The sequence below is a fragment of the Gopherus evgoodei genome, chromosome 17, assembly GCF_007399415.2.
Source record: "Gopherus evgoodei ecotype Sinaloan lineage chromosome 17, rGopEvg1_v1.p, whole genome shotgun sequence".
NCBI lineage: Eukaryota > Metazoa > Chordata > Testudines > Testudinidae > Gopherus > Gopherus evgoodei.
The window spans coordinates 8,278,022-8,290,814 of record NC_044338.1 but is presented as its reverse complement, the minus strand read 5'-3'; positions in this window follow the sequence as shown (position 1 = coordinate 8,290,814).

Genomic DNA, 12,793 nt, shown 5'->3' with positions numbered 1-12,793 from the left:
CTCACAGGCCTCGCTACCTGTACAGGTTAGCAATAGGCATACATCAACCCATGTTCCGCTGAGCACTCAAGAACTCTTAGATCCAGAGTTCCCAAAGGAATAGTACACTCTAGCTTGTAAGATTCAGCTCAGGATCATCACATTACTTAACGCACCACACATATAGATATAGTGAAAACCCGAATAAGTTTATTTTCAAAGACCAGATAGATATTCCAGTGATAATGAGACTATTGGAAACAAATGGCTCCATATAAAGCAAAATCATAACATGATTTCTGGAGCCTAAACTTAGCTAACACGGCATTCCTCTGTTTCTATAAGATTGTTTAGCCTAATCAAAAGAAGTCTGAGGGGAGATATTGTCCTCCATAAATATATCAGACGGATAAATAGCAGGGCGGGAGAGGAATTATTTAAGTTAAATGCCAATGTGGACACAAGAACAAATGGTTATAAACTGGCCACCAACAAGTTTAGGCTTGAAATTAGATAAAGGTTTCTAAACATCAGAGGAGTGAAGTTCTGGAACAGCCTTCCAAGGGAGCAGTGAGGGAAGAACCTAACTTGTTTCAAGTTTGAGCTTGAAAAGTTTATGGAGGGGATGGTATGATGAGACTGCCTATAATGGTATGTAACCAATCTGCGACTGCTAGCAGCAAATATCTCCAACGGCCAGCGATGGGACTCTGAGCTCTTATATTACACAGGCCATAAAACTTCCCCAAAATAATTCCTCCCTTTCCCACCTCAGAGTACCAAATACCTAACTTTTTACAGGTCCCAAACAGCTTTGGGACTACACATTTACCTATGCGTATGTTATGGTACCGTGGGGTAAGATATTTCAAGACCTAAGACCCCTATCCTACCATGAGCTCCATGTGGCCACAGAAGTCTATGTAGTGATGGTTGCGGGACTGGGCCTAAATTAACAAAAAGAACAGAAATCTGCCCTGTCTTAATTCTCTTACAGAAGCTCATTCAGCTATAGCCTTTGTACATTTATTTATACGTTCCATCCTCGTTACAGCCTTGAAAACATTTTTCCCTCCTAGAATCTACGTCTGCAGTTTTCAGAGCTGCCTAAAGCAATTTGAATGTCCAGTTCCTGTTCAAATTAACGGGACTGGATCTCCAGGTCCTGTAGGCAGATTTGAAAAGCTCATTTTATTTGCAATTCCCACCCATCGCTGAACTGTCTCCCTCTGACTGCCGCAGCAGAAACAAACGCAACAGTGGCTGGTTTACATCCAAGGCTGGCTAAAAAGCATTGATACACTCAGCAGCTGTCTAGGGAAGGGTACATTAAACTGCTGTTGCAGCCCAAAAATTATTGCTGTCAAGCATAACCATCAACCTTGTTTTCAAGAGCTGCAGCCAGGATCTTTTATGGAAATCACAATACGATGCTATACTTCCTCCCATCTTAAAGCTCTTACACTGCCCGAGGGGTTTAAAGGGCTTTAGTGTTAATGCAACGGAACTTTTTGTCAGCCTACTTTCTAGTTTATCCCTGCTCTCTAGGGTGAGAAGGGAGACTTATGAAACTTTATTAATCCTTGCTTTCTCCATAGTTTTCCTCTGAGCTTTGACCTGCAAACTTCAGAAACTAACCTGCAGTTTCTCATATCACTTGTAGAAACAAACCTGTTCTCTCTCTTCGTTTGTTTATAAAACTGTGATTGGACAGAAGGGGACAGTACTGAGGCACACCCAGGATTTGTGAATGTTTCGAAGCTGAAAATGCAATGCATATAATGCGTGGGTTGAAAGATATAGAGTGGCCTACTCATGGGCAGAAGATGGAGACACAGAACATAATTTGAGGTTAGTCCCTCTCTCTTTTTTTTTCTTTTTTTTTTACACTGAGTGTTTAATCAAAGATCGTATTTCAAAGGAGCCATTGGCTTAAAAAAATCCCAAACAGCTGCACAAACATTTCAACTATTTAATTAGTGATAGGGTTAAAGGCGGACCCACAGAGGCTCAACCCCCTGTTTCTGTACAAATAACTTGAGGTGCACATCCCAAGTACTTGCTTGTGGCCAAAGCCACGCAACTCCCAGTAGAGGTTTTTCACTGTTTGAGTGCTGAGTGTGTGGTAGGGCCTGTACAGAACATAGAATAAGATGTGATCCCCACTCCAAGGAGCTTTCCCTTGGCTTGTCCCTGCTCCCCCATATTTTAGCAGTGATGCAGGTGGAAAAATAGGCTGAGCCATGAGTTGTTCTGATGGTTCAAGAGTGATTAGTGTTTAAACACCCAGTGATAAGTAGAATGGCCAAAATTGCATGCCAGGTTTCAGACCTGAGGGAATATCCACAGTTGACTTAAAAGCCCATGAATAGATTCCTTTAGACAAGCTGCTGTTACTTTATTGCTAAGAAGTGATGAGTTGCAATCTAGAAAAGCATGGCCCCTTTCGGGCTATCCCCCCTGTTTGTAAAATAAGGCAACGAGATAGGGCTTCAGTTCCTTTAAGGCAAGGGTTCTTGGACTTTTGTACTTGTGACCTCTTTCACACAGCAAGCCTTATACATTAAAACCACTTTTTAAATATATTTAACACCATTATTAAAGCTGGAGGCCAAGCGGGGTTTGGGGTGGAGGCTGACAGCTCCCAACCCCCCCATGTAATAACCTTGTAATCCCCTGAGGGGTCCTGACCCCCAGTTTGAGAACCCCTGCTTAAAGGTTTGTAAAAAACAAATCCCAGAGGAGCATTAATGGAAAGCTGCATTTTTCTGTTCAGCTCCCTGAAAACTGAACAAGGAGACCCCTCTGGAATGTGCCCACGGCTGTTTATTTTTCTTCCTTGCTGTATCACCCACAATCTTTGGAAGCATTATTTCTTTACCACTACACTGCACAGAATGGGTTCACAAACGTACAGTACATGACAGCCCCTCCCCCATAGAGCTTCAGGCCAGATTTTCAAAGGTAGTTTATGCACCTAACAATGCAGTTGGCTGCCTAGTGCTTTTAAAAGCACGTGTGGGGCTAATTGCATCTTTAGGGGCCTACATACCTATACAAATCTGGCCCTTGCCCTCTAAGGCTAGGTATGCACTTTGAGTGGGCAGGTCGAGTACGGATGCTGCACACTCACCTAGCATGGCTATGAATGGCAGGGTAGATGGGGAGGCACTGGTTAGGCGAGTAGGGTAAGGACATGTGTGATCTTTAGGGTACGCACCCTACGCAGCTCTCTACATGCCCAAGCTCTACTGTCCACATCTAGTGTCCTGCTGCCTCCCCATAATATAACACAAGAATGGCCATACTGGGTCAGACCAAAGGTCCATCCAGCACAGCATCCTGTCTACCGACAGTGACCAATGCCAGGTGCCCCAGAAGGAGTGAACCTAACAGGTAATGATCAAGTGATCTCTCTCCTGCCATCCATTTCCACCCTCTGACAAACAAAGGCTAGGGACACCATTCCTTACCCATCCTGGCTAATAGCCATTAGTGGACTTAACCTTAACTAGATAAATTCATTTGTCTAGTTCTCCTAAACCCTGTTATAGTCCCAGCCTTCACAACCTCCTCAGGCAAGGAGTTCCACAGGTTGACTGTGCGCTGTGTGAAGAAGAACTTGCTTTTATTTGTTTTAAACCTGCTGCCCATTAATTTCATTTGGTGGCCCCTAGTTCTTATATTATGGGAACAAGTAAATAACTTTTCCTTATTCACTTTCTCCACACTACTCCTGATTTTATATACCTCTATCATATCCCCCCCTTAGTCTTCTCTTTTCCAAGCTGAAACTCCTAGCCTCTTTAATCTCTCCTTCTATGGGACCTGTTCCAAACCCCTAATCATTTTAGTTGCCCTTCTCTGAACCGTTTCTAATGTCAGTATTCCCACTGCAAGGAAAGACTCTGGCAGAGGGTGGGCAGCTGCCAGAGCCTTTCCCCCCTTCCTCCCCACCACCAGAGCCTTTCACTGCCACGTGTAGCTACACAGTGCCATGTGGAGGCAGCTTCCTTTTCACTGTGACATGTAGCTACAACTACCCTATGCGCTGCCACCAGCACACGCAAGGCCTAAAAGACGAGACATCACAGGTGGCTGAGCCGTGCAAGCGAGAAAGTTGAGAGTAACAAATGTAAAAGAACATTTGCAATCCTTAGCTAATCATCCGTGTCAGTGCAGCAGATGCCATTATGGCAGAAAACCTGGCTGCAGTGTTTTTATGCTCAGCATATCTCGCTTTATCTATTTCCACAATACACACATTAAACTGTGGTTATGGATCTGCTAATTTTCCTCAGCAGGGACGATAAGAATATTTTTATCTTTGAAAGATTACTCAAGGTAGCTTTTCTAAAGTACCACCTTCAGTAGACCTGGTATAAGCTGTCTTTTCCCTTATCAGCCATCCTTTTAATGAGGAAGCTGACTTATTAGCTATTGATTAAAGCAAATTGGTTTGTTCAGCACCTTCCCCAGCAGGGATCTGCCAGATGTTATGCAAAGCACTGAGAACGTGTACCTCAAAATCTGATGCTGGCTTATGCCTTTACTATGGGAACAGAAGAGGATGGGTCAGCACAGAATGGTGATATATTAAGTCCAGGGTAGGGTTTTTCTGTTTTGTTTTGAAAGGAATTAAACTTGCATCTCTCTTCCTGATTATATTAGAAAAGTGTGTGTGCCACTAAATTTTCCAACACAGAATGATACACAGTGATGGTCCAGGACAGGAGAACCTTTGGTGCAAGGCAGAAAGAACCCCTTATTATTAAGAAGCATTGTGGGGACACATTGTAAAGTAGAAGATGCTTTGCCTATAGCCACAGGCTGGTTCCATCTGCGGGTCATTTTACATGGACTGACAAGCTAATACATCAGAGATTGGCTTGTGCCGAAGAGCTTGCTTGTCTCTAACAGTAGGAGCACTTGCAGCTGAGGGCTTGTCCCATCTTGAAAACAAATAATGTAGATTTGAAAATGTCTTGTATTTTGATGTAGAGCCTAAAGAAGTTTAACTGGAGTGGGCCAATCTTTCTAAACAGATGTCAGGGCCTGAATCAGAGCACCAGCAGACCGCATGATAGTGTCTTATCTTAAATGAGCTCAAAGCCCTTTACTAGTAAGGAAGCTGATGCAGCACAGGGTTCCCTCCATACAGAGCTCCTTGCTTATATGCATACAGCACTACCACCTCTGCCCAGCTAGAGCGACGTTGGTGTAGCTGAGCTGGGACTCAAGCCAAGCCTGAGACAGAAAATACTTGGTTCAAGGCATCTTCACTTTGTGCAGAGAGGCCCAAACATGTCAGAAGAGCCAGAGAAGTTGAGTCGATTACTGGTATTACACATTGCCTGGAGGTCTCATCAGCTCTCTACTTACTGAGTTATTGTGAAGCCTCCCAAGGTGCAGCTCAACCACTAACAAAGTCCCTTTGAGACATTCAGATCATATTAGTCCAGGGGTAAACTCACAAGGATGCTTTTATATCCAGCTTTTAATCTGGGGCCAATTTAAAGGCAGCTCAGAGGAGGAGCCAGACCTGTAACCGCCCTCTAGTTGGGGTTAATAATCTCCAACAGTGAATGTGTTTGTAAGGCAATTTAGAGGGCAGAATAACCCTCTCAGAGCCTCCACAGCAATCATGTACTTCCCTTCTGCAAAGAGAGAGCCTGTAACATCAACTACCTGTCCCTAGGCTACCAGGTAAAGGAGAGGCTAATCTGTCATCCTCATCATTAGCAATCTCTGTTGTATCTCTTATCAGTGGGGTCTAGGGCAAACTCCTCCTCTTGTAAAAAGGGCTATAGGATCTTTAATGGCCATACAGGCGTTCTGTTTTTAAGATGGACTGAGAAGCAATCCACCACCCCTGAATCTATCTGGAAAAGAAGGCGAATGCTATGTTGGCAGGGGCTGAGGAGGAACCCATGGTGTTGCTTCATAAAACATTCTAGCAATCCCCCTCAGGATGATCCAGCCAAGGCTACTAGCACCGACTGGCTCTGGAAAGAGCTACAGCTCATTTTCCTCAGCCAGAAAGCCAGGGAAGGGGAACAAGGAAAACCGAGAAGCTCCTCTGATCATAGAGGCATCGGCCTGCAAGGTGCGGGCAGGCCACGGTGGTGTAACTGGGTGGCAAATGTAAGCTTTATTGGCAAGACTGCTGAATTGTGATGGGCTGAACATGCCCATTGGCCCTGCCTGGCTTGAGAGCAAGCCCCATGCTGGGTGGCTGGCCAGGCTGGCCTGGCTGCAGACACTCCATTGTTGACGCTAGAGAAGATGTGGTGGTGTTATCCTCCGCCGTCTCTTTGTTTTATAGCGAGTGCATTGTCCCTGTGCAAGGAATGTAGGAGCTCCCAGGGAGTTGATGGCAAAGGCCTCTGTAAAGCATCTCTAGGTTCCAGGGTGTGCGCACACACCCCTTGCCCCATGGTCTGGAAAAACAAGAGACATTTAATGGCCAGCAGAAATGTAGTACCCTCCCCGCCCTGAATGAGGTTTTATTGTGCTGCCTCTTTATTGTTCTCTTTACAAGCCAGGCTTTTTATAGCTTTCTCTATGAATTGTTTCAAGGAGAGGGTAATTACCTTATCACATGCAGCATGATTTATAGCCAAAGAAGTGGCCCGGGACATTCAAGCTACACAAGCTACACATCGGCTCTTTGAAAGGCAATCTACATGTTTTAGCACAGAGCTTGTTATCTTCTAAGTTCACTAAGTAGATGGAATATAAAAGAGTGTCAGTGTCCATACCTTCTTCCATCCAACTCTGTGATTAGTTACAGGGCTGGGACTCTTCTGCCAGACCTACTGTACCTGTTGGTAATTGGACCAAATACAAGGTGGGAATTAGGGCGTGTCTATACTGGGAAGTGGACCTGAATATTTATTGAAAAATAGTACCCTGTGTGGATGCTCTCATAGCTTATTCCCCAGGAACTATTGAGGTCAGTTTTCCTTTTGTAGACAAGCCCTTATTGACTTTAATACCCAAACCTCATAACTGATAATGAAATGGAGCATGGGACTAGATACTTGGATTTTTCTACAGGTTCTGACTGAAGTCTTGCTTGAAGAATCATTTGAGGGTAGTTCACCCCAAAAGAGGATATCTAGATGTGAAAATACAAATGTAAACTAACGGATACTGCCCATGGGCAAAATTCTCTCCAGTGGAATGGGCCATGCATAAGACCATGTGTATCACTTAAGGACCAAATGCTGCCCTTATGTACACTCATGCAACTCTCATTGTCATGAGTGGGCAGACCTTGCAAGGGTTCCTTAAGAGCTATATAAGGCCTGGAGCAGGCACTTAAGACATACTCACCCCTCATTAATTGGCAATGGACATCTTCGTATGCACTTACCTGTGTTGTACTGAATGAGGGGTTCACTGTGGCTGTACTGGAGATGCCAGCATAGTCAATTTTCTCCCACTTCTGTGTAGATTCATTTCCACTGTAATGAATCTCCTTCTACTTAATGGTGCCATTATGTCTGCTGAATCCCTTGGCAATTTTATTATATTTTAAAAATCATGATGTGCCAACAATTTGTGACATAGGCACTGGGGTTTGTAAAGTAATAAAACTGCTCCATACAACTCCACCACTGGTGCTGGAACTGACCAGCTAAGAGCAAAATGCAGAAGCCACCTTCAGTGGAAGATGATCCTGAGATCTTAGATCAGGAGTTACTCTCTTTTCCTTCATGGTCTTCAAAATGGCTCAGCCTGCACTGTTAGCTGTGTGTTCCTAGTGGCACTAGTATGCAGAAGTGGGGCGTTCACAGCATGAATGTCAGGGTTATTTTTAGAGCTTTGCAAAACTCATCGGGAGAAATGTGTCCTCATAAAAACTCACCTGGTTTCAAGCTTTGTTCCAGTCTTGAAACTCAGCCTAGATTTGTTGAATGTTAATGATCCCCCCAGGAGAACCTGGCCCCAGTTTTGAGCTAATCTGGGGAGATCCAGCTATGGTTTTGCAATGGAAACCATGCAAAATTTGGAAAGGGGTGAACAGGAAGCCTGTTGAAACTAGGCTGTGCCACCTAGGTTTGGCTTTAAGTTTTAGAGAGTGTGTGAACCCAAAATTCATGCAGGCTGATTGTCTTCTTGGGGCCTAGTCTATGTCCAATTGCTCATTAAAATCAGTGGGAGTCTTTCTGTTAGCTTCAACGAGTTTTGGATCAGGCCCTAGTAAAGTGTCATTGATTTCACTGGAGTTGCTCCCAATGTACACAAACATGAGAGGGACTCAGGCCCAGGAAGTGTAGATCTGCACAGAATGACACCGAAGAAAAGAGCTGCAACAGCCTCTCTGAAGCAAATCAATGGGTAAATATCGCCCCCATTTGAGAGCTGGAAAGGCCACATATCTTGATTGTACCAAGATGAGTTTGAGCCAAAATCCCAGAACTGAACATTCCCAAACTCCAGGGCCAGCCTTTGCAGTGAATGGGACCCCGAAGGACTGACTGGGCCTTTTGGAAGACTTCTCCTAATCCAGTGGATTAGTTACCCAGCTGACCTTGTGTCACCTGAATTCACATGTAGTTGTGACTCAGTAAATCTCTCCTCTATAGGACATGCACTCACCTGGCTGGAAAGGAATCTCAGGAGGTTCCAATCCTAACTTGCTACAATCTGCAGCACTGGATTTGAAGCATTTTTCCTTGGGAGGGAGGTACTTTTTTTTTTTTCTTTTTTTTTGTTCCAAGTCAAGCAATGGAGTGAGTTCAAAGATCAGGTTGCAGCTCAAATTATAAAGCCTTTTTTATTGCATTACCTAGATAAGTAAATATGCGGTTTCCTGTCTGAAAGGCCACAGGAGTGCTCTCAAGGCATCTATGCGTTTTCCTAGGCGAATGGGCCAGAACACACAGCACGCATCCATAAGCCAAGCAATGGCAAAAGTAGACAATGAAACAATTTAGAAATGGCCCCAAGCAGTGTTGATAACACACCAAAATGACTGAGAGAAACTTCAGTTCACTTTGCACAAAAATCCTCTTTGCAAGACAGTAACAATCTTTATCTCTGCACTGAGCACTCCAGAGAATGAATAATGAGGATGAGAGGGAAGGGAACAAGGAGAGAAAGAGAGAAAAAGGCGTTGCATTTATATAGCGTCTGTCATCACAAAGGTTTCCATACCATAGTATAGAGCAGGGGTCGGCAACCTTTCAGAAGTGGGGTGCTGAGTCTTCATTTATTCACTCTAATGTACGGTTTCGCTTGCCAGTGATACATTTTAACCTTTTTAGAAGGTCTTTTTCTATAAGTCTGTAATACATAACTAAACTATTGTTGTATGTAAAGTAAATGAGTTATTGAAAATGTTTAAGAAGCTTCTTTTAAAATTAAATTAAAATGCAGAGCCCTCCGGACCGGTGGCCAGGACCCGGGCAGTGTGAGTGAGTGCCACTGAAAATCAGCTCACGTGCCGCCTTTGGCACGTGTGTTGCAGATTGCCTACCCCGGCATAGAGATCATTTTGCCTACCAGTGAAATGCAGCTGCCTCTGGGATGTAAAGTGGCAGTTGTTTAACACGACAAAGTAACACTGGAGAGTGAGGGGGAAAACCTGCATGCAATTGAAACTGCAGGGGCAATTTAGGTAGGTACGGTGCAGCCACTCACAACGGAACTGGGTTAGGATGTTGGGACTCGACTCACAATCATAACTATTGCAACGACTAAAAACCTGACTGGCTCCGAGACCGAAATCACGGCATGGCAAAAATAACAATAAAACGAGAGAGGAATTCTTTCTTCTCCTCCCTTCTCCCCCTGCCTCCCAATCCCGGCCAAAGAGAAAAAAATGGAAAATCCAGGAAATTCCATGGGGGCTGCTTTCCCAGATAAGCACCAAATGAAAGAAGATTCAGCTTTGCATAGCTAGAGCTCTAACTGCCGAACAAACACAGGGTTAATCTTAGGACAACCAAACCCAATTACACAGATGAATTCATTGTGCGAAATGATCACTGAGCATAGGGAATTTTAGTACCAGTCCAGAGTCCAAGCTCTGTAGGGGACACAGCAAAATCTGCTGAGCTGAACACATGCAAAGCCTCTCTGTGCTTTCATCCTTGACTATACTTAAAACACGCTCACTGTGGGCAGCTTCCTGGAGTGAGACTCTTCGTTTTCAAGAAGGCTCCAGGGGCCAGAAGTGGTTTGTGGCTGCTGGGTTAGAAAGATCACGCATTTACCCAGCATACCCATCCTTAGGTAGTGAGTAGAGCAGGTCTAATATCCGAAAGCAAATCAAGAACAGCTAGTAGACTGTCAGCACTATTGCAGAGGGTGGTAAATTAAATGTAACTAAAAAAATGCACAAGTGACTTCTGCAGCCTTTATAGCTATAGGAGCTGCTATTAGCATCCTGCACTGGAATCGAGATTGCAATAGTCTGGAAAGCAGCCTCTGGAAATGGAGATGGGGTGGAATGAAAGAGATGGGATAGGGGATTGGGGGTCATAGAGCCAGGAAGCCACTGAAAGGAAGGAGCTAAATCGGAGGTGGAGAGAGCTGAACATTGAAATGGGGTGGCAGGAGGGAGCAGACTGGGTCTTTGGAGCTCAGTACGTGGGTGCTGATTCAGAAAAGCACTCAAGCATGTGCTCAAGAAGTCCCATTGACTTCAGTGGAAAGTAAAGTTAATCAAGCACTTCAGTGATTTTTCCCTATCAGGACCTGGTCAGGGTGATGAGAGGGAGTGGATATGTATTGTAAATAATGCTGTCATTGTGGCAGTGACTGGTACAAACAATCCATATTCAGAGTGGATTTTGGCATCAGATTTGTAGAGGGCTGACTATTCCTTGTGGGCAGGCTATTAAGTAATTGCCTATTCCCAGGTTCTTTGCACCTTTCTCTGTAGCAGCTAGTACTGGCCCCTTTGAGGATTGGATGTCAGACTAGGGAAGGTACGGGGGGGCATATCTTATGCCTTGTACAAATACAAATCCAGCAAACTGACTGGATTTGTACTCAGCTCAATTCAGAATCTGATTGTCCCATTATAGTCCCAATTTACCTTGGCTTTCTCTCCTAATATTATCAGCTGGGACTTTGAAAGCACTTGGCTGTACATAGAGTTCTTGCAGAATAGCTCTTCTGTTGTAAATATACTCTACCTTACTTCAGAATAACTTTCATGTGTAGACGAGTTAGATGCCAGCTCCCATTGAATTTCTGTGGGTGTGGGCACCAAACTTCCTTTGGCTCTTTTGAGAATCCCAGCCTCAATGTATAATTCAATTGTAACAAGAATGCTCTGTCTCTGTGTATGTATATAATTAGTTAATAGAAAAGGCACCGGTACATGGTATCCAGGAATATGTAGCCCAGCTCTTGGGTTGTGTTGAACTGACAAAACTTGTTGCGCACTACAAATGGCTTCCTTTGTCCAGTTCTTCATATCTGCTTTTAGGCATAACTTAATAACTGCAGAAATGTCGAAAAGACCAACCTGTAACTTGATTTCCCAGGTTTGGACATTTTAATTTCCTCTCTAACTGAACAGGGAATGAAGACGATGACTTATTTTATGAAAGGTTGTTTGTTTCCCTGTTCACGATGGTTGTGTGCTCTTGAGATCTTTAATGTCACCAGCTCCAAAACTCACATAGTTGGTATTCTGCCAGCAGATTTCTAAGCCAAACAGTCCTTTTAGAGTGGAGAAGATTTGTGGAGCGCTATAATTAAGGATTTCTGGCTATCGAAGGGAACATCCACACAGCAGGTAGTTCACAGCCTGGGTAGATGTACATGCGCTAGCTCTGTTTGAGCTGTATGGCACGGGCAGCAGGACTGTACATGGGCAGCTAGGCCAAGCCGCTCCCTGTGCCATTGCAGTCCTATTGCTATTTGTAGCAGGTGAGCCCAATCAGAGCTAGAGCGGGTATGTCTGCCCACTCTGTGAGTCTCACGTCCAGCTGCTCTGTAGACATACCCTAAGGCTTTTATATTGCTGCCCATCACTGTAGTATCTGAGCAAAAATCAGTAGCAACAGTGAAGTCTCGCTCTGGCCCTTCTGCCTTTTCAGGGTAAAAGCTCTGCTTGGGAGTGGCGGTTTTTGTTTCTGAGGTTTTAGGTTTTATTGATTTCCACTTTTTGGGGAGTGTGATGGGGTGTTCACTCTGCACCACCCCAGAAGGGGTTAAAATGGCCCAGAAGGGGCTGCTTGACAGGCTAGGCTGCACCTGGGTGAGCTGTAGGATAGATCTACAGCCCTAACTGAACCTGAAGCCCAGCTGGGGGGACTTGTATACAGCCACCAAGAGGAGGCACTGCAGCTTGTGGCGTGTGAGCGGGGCCACGGGGTGAGAGGCTGGGACAAGGGGTCTGGGAGATTGCAATAGGAGGCATCAAACCAGTGCTGGACTAATCCCCAGATGACCCACAAGGAGGTGCCATAGCAGTGAGTCGAGCAAAGCCATACTAGGGAGGGCTGGTTGGAGGGGAGTTACTGAGATGTTAGTGTTGCGAGTTTCATGCTTACAATGGAAAGGCTTTTGAAAGAGGAAGGTTTTGCAACATTTCTTTAAGAGGCACAGACTCTGGGTACACCTGACCTCCTCTGGGAGTTTGTCCCAGGGCTGGATCCCCTGGACCGAGCGTGCTTTGTCCCTAGCTCTCACCCTCCATCCTGGGCTTTGTGACCTGCCTGGTCCTGAAGCAGCCCAGCTTCAGGACCAGGGGGGTTCATAGATCAAAATTCAGTCTTTAATGTATTTGGGGCTTGATCCATTAACTTTGGAAAATCAAGACCAAAGCCTTGAACTGGCATTCTGA